The sequence below is a fragment of the Raphanus sativus genome, chromosome 4 (genome assembly GCF_000801105.2).
Source record: "Raphanus sativus cultivar WK10039 chromosome 4, ASM80110v3, whole genome shotgun sequence".
Taxonomy (NCBI): domain Eukaryota; kingdom Viridiplantae; phylum Streptophyta; class Magnoliopsida; order Brassicales; family Brassicaceae; genus Raphanus; species Raphanus sativus.
Window position 1 is genome coordinate 51,713,237 of NC_079514.1, and position 7,351 is coordinate 51,720,587.

Here is a 7,351-nt window from a genome sequence, read left to right on the forward strand (position 1 = left end):
TTTGGAGACGACTCAAGGATAGACATTGTGGGCAAAGGTTCCATTCTGTTCATCTGTCAAAACGGAGAGAAAAAATTGCTAGCAGATGTCTACTACATTCCGGATCTCAAAAGTAACATTATAAGCTTAGGTCAAGCTACGGAGACAGGCTGTGACGTAAGGATGAGAGAAGATTATCTCACACTTCACGACAAGAATGGTAACTTGATTGTGAAGGCACCGAGATCAAAGAACAGATTGTATAAAGTACTAATGGAGATAGAAGAACAGAAGTGCTTTCAGGTACAAGCAAGCGATGAATGCTCACAATGGCATGCTCGCCTAGGTCACCTTGGTGTTGATGCAATGAAAGCCATGATAAGCAAAGAACTTGTTTCAGGTTTACCAAAGCTAAGAGTCGAGAAGGAAACTTGTGATGCTTGCTTACGCGCAAAACAAACAAGGAAACCTTTCCCTGCAGCTACAACGTACCGAGCCTCTAAACGACTTGAGCTCATACATGGAGACTTATGCGGACCAATAACACCATCCACTGCTGGACGAAGTAGATATATATTTGTCTTGATAGATGACTACTCGCGTTACATGTGGTCAATATTGCTAAAGGAGAAAGGAGAAGCATTTGAGAAATTCAAGGTATTTAAGTCAATAGTTGAGAGTGAAACCGGTGAATCCATAAAGACTTTCAGGACGGATAGAGGTGGAGAATTCACAGGTCTGGAGTTCCAAAGATTCTGTGAGAAATCAGGCATTCAAAGACATTTAACTGCTCCATATACGCCTCAACAAAACGGAGTGGTGGAGAGGCGTAATCGAACTTTGTTGGAGATGATAAGAAGTGTTTTGAAGCACTTGGAGGTGCTGAATTATCTGTGGGGAGAAGCTACGAGGCACTCCACATACTTGATCAACCGGATAGCCACCAAAACACTTACGTCACAAACACCATATGAAGCATACAAGGGAAGAAAACCCAACATCAGTCATTTAAAGGTGTTTGGTTGTCTTGTCTACGCTAAAACAGACCCAACAGGTTTGAAGAAACTGGATAATAGGTCACGTACACTTGTACACCTCGGCACTGAACCAGGCTCTAAAGCATACAGGCTGTTCGATCCTACGAAACAGAGTATAGTGGTTAGCAGAGATGTCACTTTCGATGAGAGCAAAACTTGGGATTGGAACAAGACAGGCCGTGAAGCTACTGAGAAGTATGTACCATTTAAAATTGTCTTCGGCGATAGTGAAGAAGAAAAGAATGATGATGATAACGAGACACAAGCAGAAGCAGTCAACGAGACAGAGCAGTCTCAGAGCGATACATAAACAGAGTGTGAAACAGAGCCCCAAGTTCTTCGAAGATCAACACGAAGCAAGAACAGACCTGGGTATCTTGATGATTACGTCTGTCTGTCTGAGATAGAAGGAGAACGTTTGTTGCTGTTATTAAACGAAGAACCATGGGACTTTGAAGACGCGATGAAGGAGAAGGTTTGGAGAGACGCGTGTGCAGAAGAAATCAACTCCATTGTGAAGAATAACACTTGGGATCTCGCTGATTTACCTGAAGGTGCAAAAGCAATCGGTTTGAAGTGGATTTTCAAGATAAAACGGAATGTGGATGGGAGCATTAACAAATATAAGTCGAGGCTCGTTGCTAAAGGCTACATTCAACGACACGGCATTGATTTTGAAGAAGTTTTCGCCCCTGTCGCTCGTATAGAAACTGTCCGTTTCATCATTGCCTTAGCAGCATCAAAGGGATGGGAAATCCACCACTTAGATGTTAAAACTGCATTCCTCCATGGAGACTTGAAAGAAGAGGTATATGTAAGTCAGCCCGAGGGCTTTGAGATCAAAGGACATGAGACGAAAGTGTACAAGCTCAACAAAGCGTTGTATGGATTGAGACAAGCTCCAAGAGCTTGGAACGAGAAGTTGAATAAAGTTCTTGAGAAACTTCAGTTCAGAAGATGCTCAAAAGAGCCATCGTTATATCGCAAGAAAGAGAGAGGACATCTCCTGTTAGTAGCAGTGCATGTGGATGACCTATTAATCACAGGTTCTGATCTAGACATGATTCATGGCTTTAAAGGGGAGATGTCGAGTAATTTTGAGATGAGTGACCTCGGGTTACTAAAGTATTATCTCGGAATTGAAGTATGTCAAGAAGAAGGGAGGATAACATTATCTCAAGAAAGATATGCAATGAAGTTATTAAGCGAGTTCGGTATGGAAGAATGTAATGCAGTTCAGACACCAGTGGAGTTTGGTTTAAAAATGTCAAAAGCAACAGAGGAAGAAAGCATCGACGAGAAAGATTTCAGACGCAAAGTTGGGTGTCTACGTTATCTTCTACATACTCGTCCTGATTTGGCGTTTAGTGTTGGCTTGATAAGCAGGTATATGCACGATCCAAAAGTGTCCCATGGGGTAACATTGAAGCAAATCTTACGGTATCTGAGAGGAACTACGAAGCTTGGACTCGTGTACAAACGTGGAGATGAAGTGAAGTTGGAAGGTTTCAGTGACTCTAGCCATAACATTGATGAAGATGACGGCAGAAGCACCACAGGGCATATATTTTATTTGAATGAGTCACCTATTACATGGTGTTCACAAAAACAGGATACAGTCGCTCTGTCGTCATGTGAAGCGGAGTTCATGGCTGCAACCGAAGCTTCAAAACAGGCCATATGGCTTCAGGAACTCTTAGAGGAAGTCACCGAAGAACCACGATCAAGAGTGATGATACGACTAGACAATAAATCAGCGATAGCACTTACAAAGAATCCAGTCTTTCATGGTCGCAGCAAGCACATTCACAAACGTTATCACTTCATCCGAGAATGCATCGAGAATGAACAGGTTGACGTGTCGCACGTTCCAGAAGCTGAGCAAAAGGCTGACATGTTGACCAAAGCCTTAGGAAAGATCAAGTTTAAAGAAATGAAGGATCTTGTGGGAGTTCAAGTTGTAGAAGCTAACATCAAGTTTAAAGGGGAGAATGTTGGAGATAAACATGAAGTTAGCTTAGGAACTAAGCTATGTGAATCCTAATCTAAATAGGATTAGATAAGTTAGTCCCTAAGAGTTTAGGAATATATGACTAACTATATAATAAGATGCAAGAGTGTTGCATAGATGAAGAGTTGTGTGAGTTTGTGTGAGAGCTTGAGTTTTTTGAGAAGTTTTCTTAAGCTAATAAAGAGAGTTCTTTATATTGAGTTCTTGTTGGTTACATCGAGCTTATAGGTCCTACACCCTGACTCGCGCTCACACGGAGAACCGATGGATCTCAACAGAGCCTCGTCAGAGAGACTATAAATAAAGATACCATTGATAACGTCGAAGAGACGAAAATAAAGAGGACCACATTGATCAGACACGATATAACCACACAAGAGCGGCGTGAAAACGAGGAGACAAAGTAGCAAAAGTAGCCAGAGAGTTCTAAACCCATGTCATAGACGGCTCAGTCGAGAAACAACCCGACGACCACACACGACACTGTCAAAGTAACCCGACCACCACAGGCGCGTTTCCAGAAAGATCTCTGAAGGCCACCACACGACTCCGAGCGATGACAGAGCTCCAACGACACTACACCATTCCACTCCAAATCAAGAGAATGAACCACAAGTCTACCAGATCTGAAAGGAGGAGTCTTTCAGCCACATTCATGTGCTGTCACTGTCGGCATGAGACTAGATCGAGAAAGGTGAAAATCTCATCCAATGAGTTATCGATCCTAAACGCGGGACTCCGTTCAGATCTAAGAGATGATTCTATTGTTGTCTGGCCAAATATCATTTTTTAGCAAACATCAAACCTAATACGGTTTCTCTACGTCAGTATTTACCAATTTAGAATACCACTGCTTCCTTAAAATTCTTACAATACAAGAAAAGCATTTTGATGTTAATTATTTTGAATATGTTAGTCGTAACTAATAATTAAACATATGACTCCAACAACGATGAAATATTGAGGTTATTGAGCATGATCAAAATTTCAAAATCTTATATTTTACTATGATATCAATATGAAAATGTGTGTGAAATATACAAAACGATCCAAAATAGCATTTTAATTATATTGTAACTAGAGGCCGTATTGTAAGACCTTAATCCACTGCATACTTTTGACCACTTAGTAACAATAAAATAAACTTCGGATACTTTTCACATAACTTATTGAAAAGATGACTACTATCTCAAAATAAGTGTGTTGGAAAAACTCAACCATACAATGGTAAGAAACATTTTGATTTGGTATTAAAAATCAAACACACAAACTTTAACACACTCGTCAACGTAGAAGGCAGAAAATATAGAAGATGGACACAAGAAATTGTTTATCTAGAGTTCACCTAGAATACCTACATCTCTAGGCCCTGCCAAAGAGATAATCCACTATAACTTTAAGAACAAAAATATAGAATCTCTCTCACACAATCAAAGTTACAAACCAAATTCGGTCTTTTATTGGACAAAGGGAGAAAAGAACACACGAGCTTTTTTTATATAATAGGAGTCAGTTACATTAACCTAGTTGGATTATGGCATTCATTTCTTTCCATAAACCTATTATGAAATATTTCAAAATATTTGCAACTTTCATAATTCCATTAAAATAATTCTATTAACTTTCATATCTCCATAAAATGATATTTTGTTTTTCTAATATGATGTTTTTATTTTGGTTTAAGTTATGCGATTTTATTTGATTTTCATATAATCAAATTTTGACGAAGTTTATGATTGATTTTTTTTGACGTAATTCCTGATGAATCTCAACAAAGTAAAATTTAGTAGAATACGGAATTTCTGACATTCATTACTATACTTTAAAGTTCATTTTACACGTCAAAAGTTCATGTATATGCTAAGAAATCTCGAGTTTGAGTGTGAGAAAAGAGAGGCATATTCATGAAAAATGAGAGCATATAAATTACAAAATAATAAAAGAAGAAATATACGAGTACTTTCGTTTCTTACACTGTTTCATAGCTGTTTGAAGGCTCCTTATTTGACTATGAACGAGCCCGCCGCTGGAGTCGGCCGGATATTTCACGTCTTTGTTGTTATACTTTTATGAAAACACTATTCAATCATATGTATATGCAAAGTTATATCTTCCCATTCATGTTAAGAAAATAATGATAAAGTTATTGCAAGATTCGAAGTCATAATCAGTAACAAAGAGCGTAGATTTAATAAACGTTCACATACATGACACACATATAGCTAGATATATGGTTGTGATTGAGTGGTCACTTCTCACCGACGTGGTGAGGACTAGATCCTATTGAACTAATCCGGTTAGGTCGGTCAGTCAAACCAACAAAAGCAAAGCAATACAAATACAAACACCAATGTTTTGAAAACCGGACTGGACACCGACTCGGTGAAACTACTGGTTGACTGGTTAGACCGGTTCAACCGGTCGAACCGGGTTTTTTATTTTTATAAAAATATATATAATTATATATTTATACTATATAAACTTTACTTCTACATATAATACTTTCTCCATTCTTTTTTTATTAACTCAAAATAAACAACAAACATAAATTTGATTAGTATGTAAACTAAAAAATTTAAAAAACAAATGATTTACAGCTAAAATAATTATATTTATTTATTTTTACAATTAACATTTCAAATTTTAAGAATATGGTAAAATAAAAATAGTATATAAGAGTCAAAAATATATTTTCACATTTTTTCTTAGAACAATTAAATAGTGATAGTTGAACACTAATTATAAAATATTAAATTTTAGCTAGTAATTATTAAAAACACTTAATTATATGTTAATTTTCAAGAACCGGATTTTAAAATTAAACTGGGTCACCGGTTTTACCGGGTTTCAGCCGGTTTTACTGATTTTTATCAAATCCGGGTTTTAAACCGAACCGGACTCGGCTTCTTCAGCGAATCACGGTCGGACCGGTTCGACCGGCCGGTCCGATCCGGTTTTCAAAACACTGACAAACACTCAATCCACCTCTATATTTGCTTGCTTATATAGTAACATTTAGAGGTAACTTTACTCCAAATCCAATTCTACTCCATTTCTTTTTTTTATAAAAAATAATAATCCTCTGTCTTTTATTTTATAATTAAAAATTATTCTTAAAAAATACATTGGAATAAACTTCACTTCTATTATAAAATTCTCTATTACTCCCTCTGTTTCTAAAGTGTTTTTGACATTTTTCACACAGATTAAGAAAATGACGAAAATATATGTAAGTTAGTTATTAATAACATCTCTCTTACCAACAGTATATGAGATAAATAAAATTATTTATAAAATTAATGTAGTTTACAATTAATTACAGTTGAAAGTAGTATAATTTACATTGAAATTGTACAGTAACAATTTTTGTGTAAAAAAAACAGTGAAATGATACTTATTATGAAATTATTACGAAACAGAAAGAGAAAGAGTATAACCTTAGTATTGTCTGTTTTACTGCTATATAGGCCTTGCCAGTGGAACGCCCACCCACGAACATGTTAAAAAGCGACTGAAGTTTGCGCTAAACACATACTCTTGCTATTTTGTTTAAAATTGATGCAAAATACCAGTTTTTATAAAATTTATCTTAGTTACAGAAAATCATCACTAAATAAAATTAATTTAATCAATAAAATGCAGTATTATGTAATTGGTCACAAATATAAAAAATATTTTTTTTTATTTTGAATCACGAAAACATCGCTTAATTTATAAAAAAAAATCATTTCTTAAACCCTAAGTAAAATAAGATAGATGGAGTATAGTTTTAAAATAAAAAGTTGCAGTCGATGCTTATATTTTTTTATTGTATACATATGTTTGTGGTGGAGTGGCCACGTCCTCCCGACGTGGTGAAGGCTAGTATTTGTAAACGTATAAATCTAATCTATTAATTTAAGGATTATCTACTATTTGAAGTTCTCATTTAAATTTTGGACTCTTTCATAGTTGTTGCTAGAATATATCATGCCTCCTATACAATGCAACCTACCAACTTAAATTAAACCAAATCTTAACCAACATAGATTAGTTAAACCTAACCAGTAACACTTTTATAATATTTTTGGTTAATCTCTTAATATAATCAGATCATATAAAACTGAACCACTTTTAAATCAACGAGTTCCATATCATTCCAGACATAAGAGAAAAAATATCCGACTCATTTACAACGTAAGTATACAAAGACCGTATATGCTTATGCTCATTGATCTTCCAAAAACCAAATAATTGTGGCATATACCAACATAGGCTCATGTTCGTATCACTAACTTTACTTCCATATATTTACTCTTTACCTACATCATATCACAACATACAC